The 21,881-nt window shown below is 47.6% G+C and overlaps 1 long non-coding RNA gene across 1 annotated transcript in view; it reads left to right on the top strand.

The window, feature by feature from the left end:
• Positions 1–19,559, top strand: part of LOC308587524 — a 43,315-nt gene extending 23,756 nt beyond the window's left edge. The window contains exons 2-3 of the long non-coding RNA XR_014008426.1: positions 13,995–14,083; positions 17,922–19,559. This is a non-coding gene — a long non-coding RNA (uncharacterized lncRNA). The remainder of the gene's footprint in view (positions 1–13,994; positions 14,084–17,921) is intronic.
• Positions 19,560–21,881: the final 2,322 nt, after the last annotated feature.

Genomic DNA, 21,881 nt, shown 5'->3' with positions numbered 1-21,881 from the left:
CAGCTAATTGGGCTTGTGAATGTGGTCGCTTGCGGAAGCCTGCCCCAAAAGCTGCCATTGAAGGGGGTTGAAAAGTTGGCAACCTTATGGTCTCTGGTCATTCACCTTGGCTGTTGCCAAGTAGGCCTTCCAACCCTGTGAGTCCGACCAGTTTCCCCGAATACTTGGCAGCAACTGCAGAAATCAGATCTATGACGTGTCCTAAGGTGAAAGACTTCTGGGAAAAGATTTATAATGAGTTGAAAAAAAATGTTGAAAAATACATTTATTAGGAAACCAGAATAAGAAGAATACTAAATAGGAATAATAGGATTGGAATGGCTCAAAAAAGATGTTAGACTGTTTTTGTATGCCGCCACAGCGGCAAGACTTTTATTAGCCAAAAACTGGAACTCGCAAGAGATACCAACAATAGAAGAATGGCAGATGAAGATGTTGGACTTTTTGGAGCTGGCCGACCTGACTGGAAGAATCCGTGACCAGAAGGAAGAGGAGACACAAGAGGACTGGAGAAATTTAAAGAATATCTAGCTAAATATTGTAATATAAGATAAATAGAAAATTCTTGGGAGAAATTAATAGGCTTAGGGGTAGAACAAGAATATGTGCTAGTAAATATTAAGGAATAGAATATTAATAAAGGAGAAGAGAATAGTAAATGAAAGGAGTTAATATTATTAGAAATATGAATTTGTAGAACTGTTAAACAGGTGATATAATGAAATTCAGTTGGAAGGGATTTGGGGAAGTCAGTTATCAATGTAATGAAATTGGGGGTGTGAAGTAATAATTCTTTTTTGTGTCTTTTTTCTTTGTTTTGTGTTTTGTAATGTTTTTCTTTTTTCTGTGTGATAAACGTGAAAATCAATTAAAAAAAAAAGAAATCAGATCTACGGGTCTCTCCACCCATAGGGCAAGGTGAGCTATTGTCCTGGATCCCACCCATTTATCGTTAAGCTGCTGGCTTCGTCCTCTACTCCCCACCTTATTCCCCAAGCAACCTCTCTATATTTTGCTACCCAAGCTGCCTCTCTAGGCGATTTTCCCAGCTGGAAGCTTCTCTCTTGCCCTGGTGCTTGGAGAATTCTGGCCATTGCTGCCGGATTCATCTCGGATGAACACCAGATGGCTTTTCAGGGTTCCACAGCTCATGTGCTTCGAGCCCAGCAGCTGTTGGCCGAGAAAGCAGCAGGGCTCGCCATGCCTTCAAAACCAGCCTTCATTCTTCACATGGTGATTAGTGGGTCTCCCTGGCAATCTTGCGTGCCTCGCCAGCTTTGTGTTTCAGCCAACTCTGCCCCCAGCCCCTTGGCAGCCTCTCCACTACCTGTCCATTAATGGTGTATTGGGGTGTTATCTCGGGAGGAGCACTAGCACACTACAGTCTTTGCCCTGCTGCTATACACCACAAGCATAATTGACTTTGCCTCTCCACACTCTGTAAGGGGTGGAATATACTTGCATGTGAGCATCCCACTATGTGTCATCCAAACTGAAGGCGTGGTGGCTGAACAGTGGTTCACTTCAAATCTCCTTCCCCCCAATGCTCAGGGTCAGTTGTTGTTGTTTAGTCATTTAGTTGTGTCCGACTCTTCATGATGCCATGGACCAGAGCACGCCAGGCACTCCTGTCTTCCACTGCCTCCCGCAGTTTGGTCAAACTCATGCTGGTAGCTTCCAGAACACTATCCAACCATCTCGTCCTCTGCTGCCCCCCTCTCCTTGTGCCCTCCATCTTTCCCAGCATCAGGGTCTTTTCCAGGGAGTCTTCTCTTCTCATGAGGCGGCCCAAGTATTGGAGCCTCAGCTTCACAATCTGTCCTTCCAGTGAGCACTCAGGGCTGATTTCCTTCAGAATGGAGAGGTTTGTTCTTCTTGCAGTCCATGGGACTCTCCAGAGTCTCCTCCAGCACCAGAATTCAAAAGCATCAATTCTTCAGCGATCAGCCTTCCAGGGTAAGTTACGTTGGTTATTTTATCTTTCTTTGTTTCTTCCCCCTTTTTTCTTTGGAGGCCTAAGCTTGGGACCTTTAGTAAGGTACAGAGACTGTATACTCATGGGGGTAGTACAGGGTTGATGGAGAACCCTGGGTGAGAGACTCCCATGGCTGGGACGAGAAATGGTAGATCTCAGGTGAGAGGCTGGGAGGAGATGCTTAATCTTCTGTGGGTGGTAAGGGCCAAAAACTACTCTTAAGAGAGCACTCCATATCCTATTTATTTTTTTGTAGTTGCTATTTCATTGCATTATGGAAAACTTTAATAAAAATCTTATTGCAAAAACTGACTTTGGCAGGGAGTGGGAATATAAGAGAGAGAGTTTGCGTCCTGCTATATCTCTTTCACATTGCAGGCATGATGAATGAACAGTGGTTCCCTTTTCCTCAAGGGTGAGTTTCATTGGTTATTTCCATCAATCCATTCAATTAATTGCTCCCTGAAGTTCTTTCTTCAATGGGAGAAGTCAACCTTTGACAACCTGGTGGCCTCTGGCTGCTTTAGACTACAACTCCCATCAGCATATCAAGATATCTCTGCAAGAGGAATGTAGCTGCGCAGCTGACCTCTACGCAGGGAATCCGGGCTCAGCAGGTCCTGGGAGGCTCTGCAGAAACAGCCTGCTAATTCTGCAAGAGGAAGGAATGCCTTCTGGAACTCAAAGGCGGACGAGGCCTATTAGGTCATGGTCAGGCCTTCGCCAGAGCCAAGAGCATTCCTTGCATTCTGCTTCCTGTTGATTGTGGACTGAATCCTATGATGGGAATGGGATTGTCTTATTTGCCAAGAGGAGAGACTTCTTGGCTTGCGTGCTGTAGTCATAAAATCCTAGAATTGTGGCGTTGGATGGAACCACGAGGGTCCTCTAGTCCAACCCCCTGCAATGCAGAAATCTTTTTGCCCAACATGGGGCTCAAACACACAACCCTGAGTTTATGAGTCTCATGCTCTACCAACTGTGCTATGGAAGAAGTTGACCATCCAGAACTGCCAAGAATGGCATGAGCGTTATCTCCTCCTTCACCTTTCTCCTGAAGCTTGGTGGTGGACTCCACCAGTCAGGGGAAGCAATTCAGCTTAGCAAAATGTTTAACGTTATACTGTGCAAGGAGACACTGTAGCCTCATTCCACATGGTTCTCCCACACTCAGGGTGCTGGGTGGCGACAAAGATTTAAGGTGTTGGCTGCTAACTGATCTACTGTATGTTTGGGGAAGTTGTTTTTCTATTTTGCTCTGCGTTTGGACACCACTTAAGTTATCATCACTGCATGTTGCATGATGGTACCTGAGATCAAGGAGAACAGCTACACAAATGCATACATTAGGAGAAAGGATGCATTAAAAATGCACTTATTGCTGAAAATAGCACACAGCGTTTTGTTGTATCAGGGACGATTGCTAGCAAGAAATATTTATATCAGGTTAAATGCAGATTACTTGGAATGAACATTCAACACTGATGAATTTACATCTTATGCCCTTTTAAAATGTGTTTTTTTGTTTGGGGGGGGCTATTGGGTTTTTGTTTTTATTTTTATTATGTATTTTGTGGTTTTATATCTTGATTTTATTCTGTGAACAGCCCTGAGACCCTTGGGTTTAGGGCGGTATATAAATTCAACAAAGAATAATAATGAATTTTCAAGAGGACTATTTCATTTTAAATTCATTTTTAAAAATAACATCATAAATTGATGCAACAATGCTGCAAAATGAGATAAAAACTGGAAAAACGTGACACTAAGAAATACCCAAATTTACAAATTCACCCTTCTCTCTTTTAAAACATGCATCAAAATGATGTGTCAAATTCCTAAGACTAAAGCTGGCAGGAACACTATTAATTCTCTTACATATAAAGGTAAAGGGACCCCTGACGATTAGTTCCAGTCGTGAACGACTCTGGGGTTGTGTCGCTCATCTCGCTTTATTGACCGAGGGAGCTGGCGTACAGCTTCCGGGTCATGTGGCCAGCATGACTAAGCCGCTTCTGGCGAACCAGAGCAGCGCATGGAAACGCCGTTTACCTTCCCACCGGAATGGTACCTATTTATCTACTTGCACTTTGACGTGCTTTCAAACTGCTAGGTTGGCAGGAGCAGGGACCGAGCAACGGGAGCTCACCCCGTCGCGGGGATTCGAACCGCCAACCTTCTGATCAGCAAGTCCTAGGCTCTGTGGTTTAACTCACAGCACCACCCGCGTCCCTCCTTCTCTTACATATAGATATAGATTTTTAAAACTGCAAGTGGAAGAAGAGGGGGAAATCAGAATTTGGGGGTTAGGGTGTCCTGAAGTGCCCAGTGCTGGGAGTTTATTCCTATTATTTATTTATTGCATTTTTATCCCACCTTTTCCCTCCAATGAGCTCAGTGTGGCCTGAATCGCTCTCCCCCTCATCATTTGACCCCCACAACAACCCTGTAAGGTAGTTTTAAACTTAAAACCATGGAGAGACCTGGTCTGAACAAAGACATTGGATTCTTATCCCATTATACATGACTAAGCCATTTCTCACCTTCTCACCCCTTGCCTTTTCCTGTAAGACCTATTACAGTCGTTAAGAGTCGTCAACAGGCTCATCTCAGCTATCTGCCAATCTCCCATTCCCACCACCCTTCTGAGTAATACCCCTCCCCACCTTCTCACTATATAGAAGGATCTGGCAACTTCTGTTTCAGTGTATCTAAAGAAGTGTGCATGCACACGAAAGCTCATACCAAGAACTAACTTAGTTGGTCTTTAAGGTGCTACTGGAAGGATTTTTTTTATTTTGCCTGTAAGGTAGGTTAGGGTGAGAGGCAGCGACCGCCCCATGATCACCCTATGAGCTTCATGGCCGAGTGGTGATTTGAACCCCGGTCTCCCAAGTCACAGTCCAACACATTAACCACTGCACCTCCCTGGCTTCCCCAAAACAGCGCTTCGGCATGGATGTCTCAGGAGCTCAAATGCAGCCCCCAGACGATTACGGCAAGAGCCCCACAATGGGCCAGTTGAAGAAAAAAATCACCTGTCCGGCCTCGAACCATTCCAAGCATGTCAGAGGGGAAATTCAAGACTTCCAGAGCGCCCTGGCTTGTGCAATGCCAGCCCACGGGACAGGAGAGGACATTTTCCATCTTAATCCGAACAGGTGACCGGATTGTGCAAGAGGACCGCTTGCCCTTGCAACCCGATCCGCCCCGTCCCTGACGGCAGATGCTATTCTTACTCACCGCAAGGCCTAAGCCTTTTCAGCACCCAGGGATCTGCCACAATCATAAATCCCCAGCAGTAAATTGCCAAATAATTACTCAGTTTACACTTGCATGTCTTCAAGTGATTGTCAGCAACAGGTTAGCAACTTGGGTGCCCACACGGATTACGCTTGTGGGTGTGGGAGAATCTCTCTCCTCTCGCTACAAAAAAGGCTGGGGATTTTCCATAAAGGCAGCCTGGGGAGGTCTACATCCTCTCCGCAATGCATCTAAACAGGGCAGAGAGAGGGGAGGAGGTCTCCCATAGGGCTCCATGGTCCCTGATTATCCAGGACAGTCCGAACTTTCCCGGTAAATTACTCCTGCTATGTTTTCCTTGCAGAGATGCCTCCAAAAACATGAGTTGCTAGAGGCAGAGGAAAAACTTGGTTCGGTTCACATTTAAAAGTGAACAGGTGAAATCCGCACCTTCTGAAACAATACGCGAACCCAAACACAGCCACCCTATGAAATCCACCTTTCTCAGAATTTTGCAATGAAGTTCTCCAGCCAAGCAGTGCGTACAGGAATGCCTATCCTAGGGGAAAGGGTGCATTTAAAAAATGCATCTGTTGGTGAGAAGAATATACAAAAATGCTTTGGGGGGAAATGTGTGCCATTAGACAAAAATGCATACAAGGATTATATTGGCTCTATGATGGTGATGAATTTTCATGAGGTCTTTCAAAAATATTGCAAACTGGGGCGGAGAATTGAATCCAAACTTGGGGAGGGGGGGTAAACTGAAATGGAAAGGTTCTCCCATCCTTGGAGGGATGCATCTAGGCTCTAACGCCCACATGATGCTGGTACCAACTGCAGGACAAACACAGGCACCCCCAGCCGGCCCTGCAAAATGACAGGGTCCTGTTCTCACAGTGGCCAACTAGATGCTGCAATAATAATAATAATAATAATAATAATAATAATAATAATAATAATAATAATAATAATAATAATAATAATTAATTTATTATTTATACCCCGCCCATCTGGCTGGGTTTCCCCAGCCACTCTGGGCGGCTTTCAACAAAACACTAAAATACAATAACCTATTAAAAATTAAAAGCTTCCCTGAACAGGGCTGCCTTCAGATGTCTTCTAAAAGTTTGGTAGTTATTTTTCTCTTTGACATCTGGTGGGAGGGCATTCCACAGGGCGGGCGCCACTACCGAGAAGGCCCTCTGCCTGGTTCCCTGTAACTTGGCTTCTCGCAATGAGGGAACCGCCAGAAGGCCCTCGGCGCTGGACCTCAGTGTCCGGGCAGAACGATGGAGGTGGAGACGCTCCTTCAGGTATACTGGGCCTTTGGGCCGTTTAGGGCTTTAGAGGTCAGCACCAACACTTTGAATTGTGCTTGGAAACGTACTGGGAGCCAGTGTAGGTCTTTCAAGACTGGTGTTATATGGTCTTGGTGGCCTCTCCCAGTCACCAGTCTAGCTGCCGCATTCTGGATTAGTTGTAGTTTCCGGGTCACCTTCAAAGGTAGCCCCACATAGAGAGCATTGCAGGAGTCCAATGGGGAAGCCTGAGTCAACAGCACTCTCCTTATTTGCGATTCCCAGCAAGGGCTATTGCTTTAGTCTGAGTCGATACAGCAACCCGGATACAGGGCCAGATTCAATTAAACCATTCCTGTATCAGAAACCAGCACAATGACTCCCACTAGAAGAACAGGGATTTCCCTCCCTCTCCTGCCCCGCTGTTTCCCCAAAATCTGCTCTGGAGCTTTTGGGAAACCCCCAGATCAGCATATACAGAGTGGGAGGAGTGAGGAGGTTGTTCCTTTGGGCAATCAGAAATGCCTGAATTGACGGAATAACTGAATTTCACCCCTAGTTCTCCAGATCCTTTCTGGATCCTTACCGACATGGGATGTTCTGAAAGGTGCTGTGAAGGGGGAACCACAGAATCTGGGGCTAGATGTGGAGTATCTTGAGAAATGATTATCCATGCAAAAAAAAGTGCAAATGTTATGTACTGAGTTGAATAGGATCCAAACTGAAGCAGTCTGATTGGTCCTAGAACAATGCAGCAGTATGATTGGTTGGCAGGAACCACCCAATCATACTCCAGATATAAGTGAATCCACAACCTGATTGGCTTACAGTAGAATTCCAGAATTAGCCAATCATGTGCAGCCCATTGTGTAAATAATGTATATAAAGCAGATACTTTGAGGGGACTTTCATTCATTCCTCCTCACCGCTATGAGCTGAATAAAGAGCATGAAATCACTTTGCAACTCTGAGTATATTTCAGCAAAACTGCTTTAAAGGGGTCCGAAGGTTTGCATGTGTCTGTCTGAACGTTCGTCTGTGACTGAGAGTGTGTTGCCCCCTTTGGCCACAGGATATTGGCTGCTATTAGGCTCGCTCAGGCAGCAGCTGCTCTCCCCTGACTAGGCAAAGCTGGCAGCTGCCAGAGCAAACAACTGAACAACTGCTCTCGAAAGACAACCACAGCTGCGGAGGAAGGTGGGGCAAGTCCTTCTCCTGCCTAAGAATGAGGGACAAGCTGACAGTAAAAGAAGCCCTTCCTGTCCTGGCCAGCTGCCCCGACTGATGCAGAATTCGCTCCCACAGTGATGGCCACCGACTTGGGTGGCTTTAAAAAGAGGATTAGATAAAGGAACGAAGGGAAAGGCTGTCGGTGGCTGCTACACACAATGGCTGTGCACCGTCGCTCCTATCAGAGGCAGCATGCTGGGAATCACCAGTGCAGAGGAGGAGGAGGAGTTTGGCTTTGATATCCTGTTTTATCACTATCCTAAGGAGTCTCAAAGGGACGTGGGTGGCGCTGTGGGTTAAACCATAGAGCCTAGGGCTTGCCGATCAGAAGGTCGGCGGTTCGAATCCCCATGACGGGGTGAGCTCCCGTTGCTCGGTCCCAGCTCCTGCCAACCTAGCAGTTCGAAAGCACGTCAAAGTGCAAGTAAATAGATACCGCTCTGGCGGGAAGGTAAACAGCATTTCCGTGCACTGCTCTGGTTCGCCAGAAGCGGCTTAGTCATGCTGGCCACATGACCCGGATGCTGTACGCCGGCTCCCTCGGCCAATAAAGCGAGATGAGCGCCGCAACCCCAGAGTCGGCCATGACTGGACCTAATGGTCAGGGGTCCCTTTACCTTTAAGGAGTCTCAAAGCGGCTAACAATCTCCTTTCCCTTCCTCCCCCACAACAAACACTCTCTGAGGTGAGTGAGGCTGAGAGACTTCAGAGAAGTGTGACTAGCCCAAGGTCACCCAGCAGCTGCATGTGGAGGAGCGGGGAAGTGAACCCGCTTCACCAGATTACGAGTCCACCGCTCTTAACCACTACACCACACTGGCTCTGAGAGCTCTTGCACCCATGTCATTATGATGTCGGGTGATTGGCACGTGGGTGGTTCCACCCACCGGCCTCAGGTGGCCCGTGAGTTGTATAATCTGGTGGGAAAGGTTGCCCACTCCTGGGCTGGAACAAGGGTGGCCAACATGGTTCCCTACAGATGTTATTGGACTACAAGCTCCCCATCCAAAGGAATACACATGCCAGATAATTAACTTCTTGTCAAAGCTGATAGTTGTTGCTATGGCTCCAAATACCCCCCCTGTCCCCACACCAATCTAACTTCTAGGCCGCTATTCCCAGATCCATGCTCTGCAGAGCAGTTGCAGCAATGGGGTCCACTCCCCCTCCAATAGCTTAAGTAGCTCCCCCTGATGGGCTGCAAGACATGCAGCCAGAGATGGTGCCTACATGGAAACTTCCTCTGCTCCTCCCCTTTTCAACCCGCTCCTGGTTCTGGGAGACAGTGGTGCAAGAGAGGCTGGGGAAGTGTCCGACCCTTCACTTGCCTAACCTGCCTCTTCTTCCTCACCTTTGACCCATCTTGAGCTCCATCCTCCAGCTCTGAAGCTTCCCCTGCCTCCGACTCTTGCCTTCCCCACAAATCACTGCCCCCCACTCCCGAGTCAGACTCCAGGCCGCTTCCCCCTGGCCATCAATGTCCTGCCAGTCCCCAACACCTGATCACTGGCAATGCTGGCAGAAGCTGATGGGAGTTGGGCGTCCCAACAGCATCCGGAGGTCCACAGGGTCCCCAGCTGTGGTTTAAACCATACTCCGCTTGGGACCTGTCAAGGAGGAAGCTGAAGGGAGAGTGCTCCTTCGTTGCAGCTCTTCAAACAGAGGGTGGGTAAGATGTGCTGTAGCCCTGGGGCTCCTGCACAGAGCAGAGGAGCTGGACCCAGGGGTGCCAAATGTAATAAAATTTTGTGGGGGCCCAGGTAAGCCCTGCCCCTCATAATCAATCACACGATGCAGTGCAAACACACCATTTAAATGGCAGTGCCCATCAACTTGGGGGGGGGGCTCCAGCCCCCTCAAATATTTTATTGTGGTGGCCAAAGCCTCCATTGCTCTTATGGTTGAACCAGATAGCCTACGAGGCTGTCTTTCACTCTTGTGAGTCTGAGCAGCGCTAAGTAGAATTATGGAGAATGCACTTTGAACATACGGTGCAACAAAGCAGAATACAGTGGTGCCTCGCAAGACGAAATTAATTCGTTCCGCGAGTTTTGTCGCCTTGCGATTTTTTTCGTCTTGCGAAGCACGGTGTCGGGAAAGTTTTGGAAAAGCTTCAAAAATCACCAAAGTCTTTAAAAACCTCAAAAAAGGCTACCACACCGCGTGCTATGAGTTGCTCCTCGAAGTCAAGTCACAACTGTATTAACGGTGTTAAGAAAAAGGAAACAAACTTGCAAGACGTTTCCGTCTTGTAAAGCAAGCCCATAGGGAAAATCGTCTTGCGAAGCAGCTCAAAAAACAAAAAACCCTTTCATCTAGCGAGTTTTTTTGTCTTGTGAGGCATTCGTCTTGCGAGGTACCACTGTACAGTATGACTGCATCTGATGAACTATTAATCCGTGTGATTTCAACCTTGCGTGGTTGAAAGTCGATTCATTGAAACTGTCAAATTACATGCCCGCAAGGCAGAGAGCTTAAAGGCTCTTTTTGCACTACATTTTCCCAGCCTTCCAGAGCTTCTAAGCCAGCCTTTCTCAACCAGTGGGTCCCCAGATGTTGTTGAACTACAACTCCCATCATCCCTAGCTAGCAAGGCCAGAGCTCAGGGATGATGGGAGTTGTAGTCCAACAACATCTGGGGACCCACAGGTTGAGAACCACTGTTAAGTCCCACTCCACATGTGGGCTCTGGGGTGCTCTTGTGAGAATGCCCTGCAAAATCTCCTGAGAGCATCCTGGAAGCCTCACACTGAGCAGGACTTGCCCAGTTAAGCAAGGTGGACAGTTTAAAACTTCTCCACATTACTTGGGGGGTGGGTAAGGCCCCCTTGGCACAGAGGATGGTTCTAAGGGGGTGGTTGGGTATATGCATTTTTGTGTGTATGCCCCATCCCCAGAAGGTAAACCCCCACATGAGATGCAATGGTGGTGTTGTTTAGTCGTTTAGTCGTGTCCGACTCTTCGTGACCCCCTGGACCAGAGCACGCCAGGCACCCCTGTCTTCCACTGCCTCCCGCAGTTTGGTCAAACTCATGCTGGTAGCTTCGAGAACACTGTCCAACCATCTCGTCCTCTGTCGTCCCTTCTCCTTGTGCCCTCCATCTTTCCCAACATCAGGGTCTTTTCCAGGGAGGCTTCTCTTCTCATGAGGTGGCCAAAGTCTTGGAGTCTCAGCTTCAAGATCTGTCCTTCCAGTGAGCACTCAGGGCTGATTTCCTTCAGAATGGATAGGTTTGAGCTTCTTGCAGTCCATGGGACTCTCCAGAGTCTCCTCCAGCACCATAATTCAAAAGCATCAATTCTTTGGCGATCAGCCCTCTTTATGGTCCAGCTCTCACTTCCATACATCACTACTGGGAAAACCATGGCTTTAACTACGTATACGGACCTTTGTTGGCAAGGTGATGTCTCTGCTTTTTAAGATGCTGATGCAATGGTACTGTATAATAAATCCCCACCAATAATACTGATGGGAGATGAGAACATGCATGCAACAGAAGAAGAAGAAGAAGAGTTTGGATTTGATATCCCGCCTTTCACTCCCTTGAAGGAGTCTCAAAGCGGCTAACATTCTCCTTTCCCTTCCTCCCCCACAACAAACACCCTGTGAGGTGAGTGAGGCTGAGAGACTTCAGAGAAGTGTGACTAGCCCAAGGTCACCCAGCAGCTGCATGTGGAGGAGCGGAGACACGAACCCGGTTCCCCAGATTACGAGACTACCGCTCTTAACCACTACACCACACTGGCTCCCAGCCGCGCACATTTTCACGGCACCAGCTGACCTCTCCCCGCGCCTCTCCAAAGCCCATCACCATCTCACGAAGCAACCACCCAGTTTCCCAGCCTTTGCAAACTCTCAGCCATGACTTTGATTCGCTACATGACATTTGCTACAATTTTCCGACCCGTTTTCCAGAAAAGTAGTTCCACGAGACCAGGCTGATTAGCCTCCGGGCAAGTAGCTCCCTGTTCGGTTTATTATAAATCTCGGGCCTCAGATTACATCATGCTCGAAAATTGAAACGCAAGTCAGATGGTTAAGGCATCAGCCGCGGCGGCTCTGTGGAGACTCAACAATGCAAGCCTTCCCCAAATGACCCATCGCAACCTTCCCTGGGCTGATAATAAAAAACAGTGACATCATGTGCAAATGAGTTTTAAATGCAAACCAGGTGCATGGCCCAGGAGTATTATGGGCCACAGAGCAAGCTGACAACAGCCCGGGAGCTGGGCTCACCGCCTTCAGTATTCAGAAAAGGCTGCCACCAGCCTTGATTTGAAGTCAAGTTCTGGTGGATGCGGTTTCCCCCCTTGAAATCCTATAAATTATGGTCCACCATTTGGACATGCTGCTTGGATGTGAAAAAAGCTCTCTGCATGTAGAAAGCCAGCCTCTCAGGGCAAAAAAATGAAATGTGGTGGTAAAATTCAGAGACAGTAAGAGTGGGCTGTGCAATGTACCACTTCAGGCTGCAGGTGGGGGCTGCCCACGTTTTGGGATGTTCCTCCACGTTGCAAAAACAAAATTCCTGCACATAAAAAGCTAGCACATTAAGGAGATGTCCCTATGGCAGTTTCATACCTGCAGGGAGGTGTGTTTTGCTTTGGAAGCAGAACCACAGACGAGTTAAAAAGCATGGTTCCTCAACTTGCCACGTGACGTTAAGTAGCCCATTCTGCAGTCTCTGGCACCCCTTTTCCATCTTGGTGGAGATCAACAACAGGTAGGGTTGAAATATTGTCGCACCTGGCTGTCAGCCGCATTTGGAAGGGGAGGGACCTTGACTCATTGGAAGACCGCTTGCAAAAGCTCCCAGGTTTAATCTCGGCTAACATATACACATAAAAAAATTATTGGGTGGCAAATAATAGAAGCGAACCCGCTTGCTGGACCAAGACAGAGTAGGAAAGGCTGGACTTCATGGACAAAAAGGCAGCTGCCCATATGCCTATGGCAGGTGGAAGATGAATGCACTTAGGCCAGGCCTGGGGAGCCTGTAGCCCTCCAGAATTTGTAGGACTACACCTTCCATCATGCATGGCAATTCTGGCTAGGACTGATGGGTACTGTAGTCTAGCAAATGCCTGGAGCACCCAGCTACAAAAGCTTGCAATTCACCTGGGAGGTGTGTTGTTGTTTTTTGCACGTTAAGTGTCAAGTCCCACTGTTGCGAGTGGAGCCAAAGGCAGAGGCAGCACAAGCAGAACTTCACTTGCAGTCCTAGGGCTTCTATTTAAAAGTGAGGTGCTGTTATGTACTGAGTTGAATAGGATCCAAAATGCAGCAGTCTGATTGGTCCTAGAACAATAGAATCCAAAATGCAGCAGTCTGATTGGTCCTAGAACAATAGGATTCAGAATGCAGCAGTCTGGTTGGTCCTAGAACAATGCAGCAGTATGATTGGTCCGCAGGAGCCACCCAATCCAGCTCCAGGTGGGAGTGAATCCGCAATCTGATTGGCCTACAGGAAAATCCTGGAATTAGCCAATCACGTGGGGCCCATTGTGTAAATAATGTATATAAAGCAGATATTTTGGGAGAACTTTCATTCCTCGCTACTATGAGCTGAATAAAGAGCATAGAATATATTTCAGGTGCCTTTAATTACCGTATTTTTCGCTCTATAACACGCACCTGACCATAACACGCACGTAGTTTTTAGAGGAGGAAAATCCGTAGGCATGCCACCCATAGGCATTTCCTCCATAACACGCACAGACATTTCCCCTTACTTTCTAGGAGGAAAAAAGTGAGTGTTATGGTGCAAAAAATACGGTAATTTATTCTAGAACGGGTCAACTTGGAACCTCATAGCACACCATACTATGCGTGCAGCCTGGGAACTCTCCACATCTGTAGACAATGAAGATAACCTGTAGATCGGAGTGTGTGCCCCCCTCCCCGCCCTGTCTGCCCAGCAGAGAGATGGAGATTATATTGCTCCCATGAAGGTGTGACTTGCCTCCATTCCATTTAACAGAGTGTCAACTTCAAAGGCTGAGCCTAACCATTGAAACCAGCAGTTTCTAAAAAGCTTGTCTCCCAAGATGCTGCCCATGATTGATTTTCGTTTACTGGCAGTGCAGTGCCTTGAAATGGTGGGCTTCCCTACAGCGCAACACCGAGACGATAAAGGAAGCTTCCCAACACTGTGATTTTGAGCCACTTGTACATCCCTGGGTCTGGACATGTAGTTAAGGCTTCTGGTTACGACTGCCAACCCATTCTCCTCCTTTTCTTGCAGGGCCAGGAAGTGTAGGCTGGCGGTTGAGCTGATACGGCCATTCATGTTTAGAGTTAAGTCCCGATGTGTTCAGTGGGGCTTACTTCCAGGTAAGTGTGCATCCGGTTGCAGTCTTAGCAACGGGGCAGGCTTCTTCCTAAGCAGTTGGCTCCTTACCTCTCTCGCCCTGACCTAGCCACTGTGATCCACGCGATGGTCACCTCCAGACTGGATTATTGTAACTTGTTCTATGTTGGGCTGCCCTTGAGACAGACCCAGAAACTCCAGCGGGTGCAGAATGCTGCAGCGAGACTCCTTACGAGGTCTTCGCTGCGAGATCACATTCACCCGGTGCTATACCAGCTGCACTGGCTCCCGGTGGAGTACAGGATCAGGTTTAAGGTGCTGGTTTTAACCTTTAAAGCCCTATATGGCCTAGGACAGTGTTTCCCAACCGGTGTTCCGCGGCACACTACTGTGCCGTGAGACACCGGCTGGTGTGCCGTGGGAGGGAGGCGGGCGAGAGGCGGCGGCGAGAGGCGGCGGCGGCGAGGATCCGCGTCGAGCCGGGGCGGCTCCGCGGTGGTGGTGCCGAGCGGCGGGGCAGCGCGCGCAAAAGGGAGGCGCGCGAGACAGCGGAGGAGGAGGAGGCCGGCATGTCCGGGCAGCAGCAGCAACAGCAGCAGCAGCAACTCCCGGCGACGGCTCCTCCTCCGCCCGCTATCGCAGCCGCCGCCGCCTCAGCTGCCGCCGCCGCCTCAGCTGCCCTCGCTCTGCTGCCTCCTCCCACCCCGGCAAGGGGGAGGGAAAAAACTTTCATTTTTGTGCGTCCCTCCCGGCGTGACGCTGCGCGCTGACGTCACGGGGGCGGGGCTTTAATGGTGGTGTGCCGCGAGATTTTTTTCCGGTAAGCAGGTGTGCCGTTGCCCAAAAACGTTTGGGAAACACTGGCCTAGGACCCTCGTACCTATGTGACTGCCTCTCCTGGTATGTCCCACGGAGGACCTTACAGTCTTCAAACAAAAACATCTTGGAGGTCCCGGGCCACAGAGAGGTTAGGCTGGCCTCAACCAGAGCCAGGGCTTTTTCGGCTGTGGCTCCGATCTGGTGGAACGCTCTGTCACAAGAGACTAGGGCCCTGTGGGATTTGACATCTTTCCGCAGGGCCTGCAAGACAGAGCTGTTCCACCAGGCCTTTGGCCAGGGCACAGTCTGACCCCCTCCTTTGGTAATTCTTCACAGAACTCTAGCCCAATGGTTGCCATCAATTTTATTTGAATTAATTTTACAATGAAATGATTTTAGAATGTTGTATTATTTGATTGTTGTTAGCCGCCCTGAGCCCGGCTTCGGCTGGGGAGGGCGGGATATAAAAATTATTATTATTATTATTATTATTATTATTATTATTATTATTATTATTATTATTATTATTATTCCTTCTTTTAAAGGTGCAGGAGCCAGTCCAGGGGAAAATGGGGACCACAGACAAATCCTAAATGCAACCAAATTAGTACATTTTATTTCATGTAGTGACGGGAGAGAAATTTGGCTCTGTTTGCGTTTCTAAGCAAACCTAGTTGAACTGAAACGCAGCCATCCTTTGAAATTCTCACTTCCCAGAATGTTGAAGCACGGTTCACCAGTCAAGTAATGCGTACAAAGAGCCGTATACTGGGGTGACGTATGCATAAAAATGCATCTATCGGAGGAAATAGCATACAGAAATGTATTCGGTAAGGGAAAATTGCTTTCAGAAAATGTGTATATTGGGGGGAAATGCACATAAAGATGTGTGCTTTAGGATAAATTTGCACCAAAATGTTGCTGGTTTTCCTTAGTATTTGCTTCTATAAAAAAAAAGGAAACAGGTGTGGGATTGTAAAGAATTGACTATTGGGTGGGGGGAATGGAAAAATATAGAAACTGAGGGAGCTTTGATAAAGCGCTTATGTAAACCAAGTTCCCCAGTGGTCTCCCATCCAGTCACTGACCAGACCAAGACCTGCTTAGCAGGAATAAGGCTTTGGCATAAAGTGCCTTCAGGCCATAAGAGGTTTTCTTCTTTTCTTCCCTGGCAGGTCTATTTCAATCTTCCAACAGCTGCGTAAGAGGCAGAAAACAGCAGGTTAAGCTTTTTCCCATCGTTGGATCTCTATGCCAAGGGAAGCTTCACATCTTGATAGCCGAGAGTTACGCAGCCAACAAAAACAGTGGTGTGGCAGCAGCAAAATTTTGAAGCTCAGCATGTCAGCACCTCCGAAAAAAAGAGGGTGCATAGCCACATTCCCTAAGGAGAATCGAAAAATGCAGGCAGCTGTGTCTATTTTATATATCCCCCACAAAGAACAACAGCACATAGCATAGTACCAGCTGACAGTCATAGAACAGTGAGCTGGTAGAGCATGTTGGAATCTGACCGGCAAGTCTTGGTCCTATTGGGACTGGAAATCTCTATCTCTAGATTTTAGAGATCTATGGTCCTACTGAGACTATAGGGGTGGCATCCAGCTAACACATCCCATCAGCGCAAGGATTTACCCCTGCGCAACAGAGCTTTCCATCCCTCTCCTCCACCCATGCATGTCCCACGCCCTTCCAAAATCTGCTCTAAAGGGTTGGGGAGCCCCGGATCATATTTAGCGGGTGCACAGAGGAAGGAGAGGTGGGATGGGTGGGGGAAGTCCCACTGTGCAGGTGTATATCTTTCCTCTGACAGGACACATTTGTTGGATGCCACCCAAGTTCTATAAAATCCATAGCACGGCCAATAGTCCAGCACTGAATCACAGAATCATAGGATTGAAGAGTCGGAAGAGTCGTCTGGTCCAACTTCCCTAAAATGCAGGAAGAGCAATGCAAGTCAATGGGAGTACATTATCTAAAAAGGTAAAGGGACCCCTGACCATTAGGTCCAGTCGTGGCCGACTCTGGGGTTGCGGCGCTCATCTCGCTTTATTGGCTGAGGGAGCCGGCGTACAGCTTCTGGGTCATGTGGCCAGCATGACTAAGCCGCTTCTGGCGAACCAGAGCAGCGCACGGAAATGCTGTTTACCTTCTCACCGGAGTGGTACCTATTTATCTACTTGCACTTTGATGTGCTTTCAAACTGCTAGGTTGACAGGAGCAGGGACTGAGCAACAGCAGCTCACCCCATCGCGGGGATTTGAACTACCAACCTTCGGATCGGCGAGTCCTAGGCTCTGTGGTTTAACCCACAGCGCCACCCACGTCCCTCACAACATCATCTAGAGGACCTCAAATTCTTCACCCCTGGAGTAGTGGATTGTGTTTTTCCTCTGCTAGCCAAGAATATTTTGCTAAGCCCTGGCACATCCTACATTGGGTGCAAATGAAGTTAACAAACTGCTTTTTCTCTGGCTTCTGTACAGTGGTACCTCGGGTTACATACGCTTCAGGTTACAGACTCCACTAACCCAGAAATATTACCTCGGGTTAAGAACTTTGCTTCAGGATGAGATCAGAAATCGTGCAGCGGCAGCGGGAGGCCCCATTAGCTAAAGTGGTACCTCAGGTTAAGAACAGGTTAAGAACGGACCTCCAGAACGAATTAAGTTCTTAACATGAGGTACCACTGTATTAACTTTTAGGGTCTCACAAACTGTCTGATCAATCCTTGAGAGCTCACGCCAGTATCAGAAGGGAACCCTGTTATGTGCTTCTAGCCAAGCTTCATGCACCCTGAATTTCAAGACTGTTCTACAGTTCAGCTCCTCTTTCCAAGATGTTATGAACGAACAATGTTGACAGATCTGATCCTTTTTTGGAAAGAGGGGGGGAAAGAACAGAAGGAAAATTTCCAGGGACCTCAGAAAAAAGGGGAATGCCTCATCAGGCCCTGGGGGATAAGGCAACAAATAATCATTGATTTACAGCTGTCTTCACTTTTTGCACAAGGTGCTTTTTTGCCATCTGTTATCTATTTAGGAATTTCATCGCACAGACCAAGACAGCTGAGAATAACTGCAGAGCTAAGCCTGTGAATCTGGAGAATTAAGAGATCCTGGGAAAGGAAGGGGTGATGAAGACCACTTGTCAAGGCTACGAAGTGAGCGCTTAAGACTATGTTTTATTCTAGCGCATGTGAGTTGGCTTCCACATCAGTGAAGAATCTTTTTTTATAGGGCGTGTATGCGAGAAAACAGGACGCGGGTGGCACTGTGGGTTAAACCGCAGAGCCTAGGGCTTGCCGATCAGAAGGTCGGCAGTTCGAATCCCCACGACGGGATGAGCTCCCGTTGCTCGGTCCCTGCTCCTGCCAACCTAGCAGTTCAAAAGCACGTCAAAGTGCAAGTAGATAAATAGGTACCACTCCGGGAAGGTAAACGGCATTTCCGTGCGCTGCTCTGGTTCGCCAGAAGCGGCTTAGTCATGCTGGCCACATGACCTGGAAGCTGTACGCCGTCTCCCTCGGCCAATAAAGCGAGATGAGCGCCGCAACCCCAGAGTCGGCCATGACTGGACCTAATGGTCAGGGGTCCCTTTACCTTTATGCAAGAAAACAAAGCACATACTGCCTGGTTGCAATGAAACTTTAAATCGGTTTGGAACTTTGGAACTCCTTGCCTAGTGACACCAGCCATTTGCCATCGCTTGTACTGTTTCTGACAGCTGCTAAAAACGTTTCTGTTCAGGCCAGCCTTATCCAGACATGTAGGAGTTGACATGTAATTTGAATGTTTTTAGCTTACTGTTGATTTTAATTATAGTTTGGTTTTTAACACCTGTCTTTTGTTGACAATGTTAATGTTCGTTTTAACTTTTTTGTGTGAACTGGAGTGGTGGAGGCAAGGGGAGAACGAGAGCCGCTGTGGGTCTGAAGTGCTGGCTTCCATCTAGGCTGCCAAATCCGAGGCAGAGCTCCAGGCTATTTTAAAAGTGCTTTTAGCCCATGGCTAGATCTTGCGCATGCCAAGTCCTCAAGGAGAGGCGCACCTATTGACAGACAGTGCAAGTCCTGTAAGGGAAGCGAAAGGTCGTCCAACTTGGAATGGAGAAATCTCAGAGCAGACCTTGGGGCATCGAGGGGTTTTTTGTGCTTTTGGCAGGAAGTTCCAGCACGCAGGCAGGAGTGCTCCGGAGGCAGGGATGCTTTTGTAAGCTCTCAGCCAAAATTAAACTCCTTCCATCCATCTGGAAATAATGAGGAACTCCGCACTCTGAATTCTTGCCATTCCACTATAAGGTTTAATGTCATAATTTCATGTTAAGCTCCTATTTTCTGGAGAAACTCGCTTCCTTTGAGCATACGCTTTTCAAGAGAGATGAAAGGCTCTCTCGGTTTAAAATACAAACCATCCCTTGGGATGATTTCGGGGGAGAGAGGGGAAAATGTTGTTGTTTCTACTCCATGAATAATATTGGCTTTGCCCAGAAGTGTTCGCAGCATAGCTAATCTGGAGGTTCCCCCCTTGGCATAAACACAATAGAAGTGGTGTTTACAAATCAAGATAGTTTTCCCACGTTTGTGACATTGTTAATTAATGCTTTTCAGAACTCAAAATAAGAGGCAATATTCTCCTGCCCTCTGGAACACTCTTGAACACCATATATATATATATATATATATATTTGCTTTCGTAGATTTTCACGGGTACAGGAATGCAGGTTTTGGTGTCTTCGGGTGTCTTCCCGTGTAAGAGTTGGGGTGTCTAGGCGACCTTTCGACGAGGTCTCACTCGTCATCTTCAGGCTGGTGCTTTCGGCTTCTTGTTACTAGAACAGAGCAGGATCTCAGTGTTTGAGTTCCTATAAATACTGTGGAGGGGGTGTGGTGTATAGCCTCCAACGTTCTGGGCAGAGAGGAAGTTCCCAGGTTAGTGTGCCTTTTCTTCTTTTGTTCATTAATTACTTGAGGGATATCTTGAGTGATTTCTTGAGTGATATTCTGAGTACCACTTAGGAGGGTCATTAGGTGTGGATTAGTTGCTAAAGCTTTCGTGTCTTGACCTCTTGAGTTTGTGAAGAGTTTTTCTGAGAAGATGGCTGTACTGCACTTAGTTGTGCTCTGGCTTGGCTTCGTGTATAGGGGCGAGCTGACAAAGACCACTTGACAAAGACGCCTGGCTGACAAAGACCACTTGACAACTGAGTTACAGAATCTCTCAAATGTGTTAATCGCCAACGGATACCAGCAAAACAGGGTTACGAAGCTAATCCAAAAAGAAACACCCCCCAAAAACCAAGACACAGAAGAAAACAATGGCATGGCCCTCCTTCCTTATATCAAGGGCACTACAGATAAAATTAGCAAAATCCTCCATAAACACAATATCAAAACAGCCTTTTGCACCAACCAAAAAATAGCCAATATCCTCAGAAACCCAAAAGATAAAATCCAGTTAGAAAACCAAGGGGTCTATGAAATACCCTGCAAAGTCTGCCCAGCCACGTACATTGGACAAACAAACAGACGAATAAATGCACGTATCGCAGAACACAAGAATGCCGTCAAAAAAGAAGAAAAAACTTCCTCTCTTTACCAACACATGAAAGAAACAGGACACGAAATTAATTTTGCAGATTCCAAATTGCTCTTTAACATGGAACATCACCACAAGAGAATAATCATGGAAGCCATCGAGATAGAGAAACACCCTCACAACATGAACAAGCGTGACGACACGTCCCGCCTGCCAGACATCTGGAAATTAGCCCTCCCCACAAAAACCGACACCAGAACCAGAGGCACACAGAACGCCATCTCCAATCAACCACACCAGACCCAAACCCAGACCCTCTCCACAGATAAATTACAGACACCATCCAGTAGCCAAACCATAGTGGCACCTCCGGATGCTGCACCCCCCTGCAATCCCTACACAGATCTGGCTGGCACAGGGCACAAAACCACAGCTCGCCCCTATACACGAAGCCAAGCCAGAGCACAACTAAGTGCAGTACAGCCATCTTCTCAGAAAAACTCTTCACAAACTCAAGAGGTCAAGACACGAAAGCTTTAGCAACTAATCCACACCTAATGACCCTCCTAAGTGGTACTCAGAATATCACTCAAGAAATCACTCAAGATATCCCTCAAGTAATTAATGAACAAAAGAAGAAAAGGCACACTAACCTGGGAACTTCCTCTCTGCCCAGAACGTTGGAGGCTATACACCACACCCCCTCCACAGTATTTATAGGAACTCAAACACTGAGATCCTGCTCTGTTCTAGTAACAAGAAGCCGAAAGCACCAGCCTGAAGATGACGAGTGAGACCTCGTCGAAACGTCGCCTAGACACCCCAACTCTTACACGGGAAGACACCCGAAGACACCAAAACCTGCATATATATATATATATATATATATATATATATATATATATACACACACACACACACGTGCGCGCACACACACACACACACAGTGGTACCTCAGGTTACATATGCTTCAGGTTACAGACTCCGCTAACCCAGAAATAGTGCTTCAGGTTAAGAACTTTGCTTCAGGATGAGAACAGAAATCATGCTCTGGCGGCGCAGCAGCAGGACGAGGCCCCATTAACTAAAGTGGTGCTTCAGGTTAAGAACAGTTTCAGGTTAAGAACGGACCTCCAGAACGAATTAAGTACTTAACCCGAGGTACCACTGTATATATGTGTGTGTGTGTGTGTGTGTGTGTGTGTGTGTGTGTGTGTTTTTCCAATATCATTCCCATAGCAGCCTCATCATAACAATACCAATTTTATCCAATACTGGCCACAATATTTTGGTGCCAACCACATTCATTTCATGCAGGTATGAGCAGTGGCAGGACAATACTTCTGTCTGACCTACCTTACAGAATTGCTGTAAGGATTATTAAGATCATGTATATGAAAAGCTTTGAGCGTGCTTCCCGATTAAATTCCAAGTACTGCTTCCACCCTCTGTTCCGGTGCAGGAT

The sequence above is a fragment of the Podarcis bocagei genome (genome assembly GCF_964188305.1).
Source record: "Podarcis bocagei genome assembly, chromosome: 1".
In the NCBI taxonomy this organism is placed as follows: domain Eukaryota; kingdom Metazoa; phylum Chordata; class Lepidosauria; order Squamata; family Lacertidae; genus Podarcis; species Podarcis bocagei.
The sequence above is the reverse complement of the archived record's forward strand: the minus strand, read 5'-3'. Positions and strand labels throughout refer to the sequence as shown.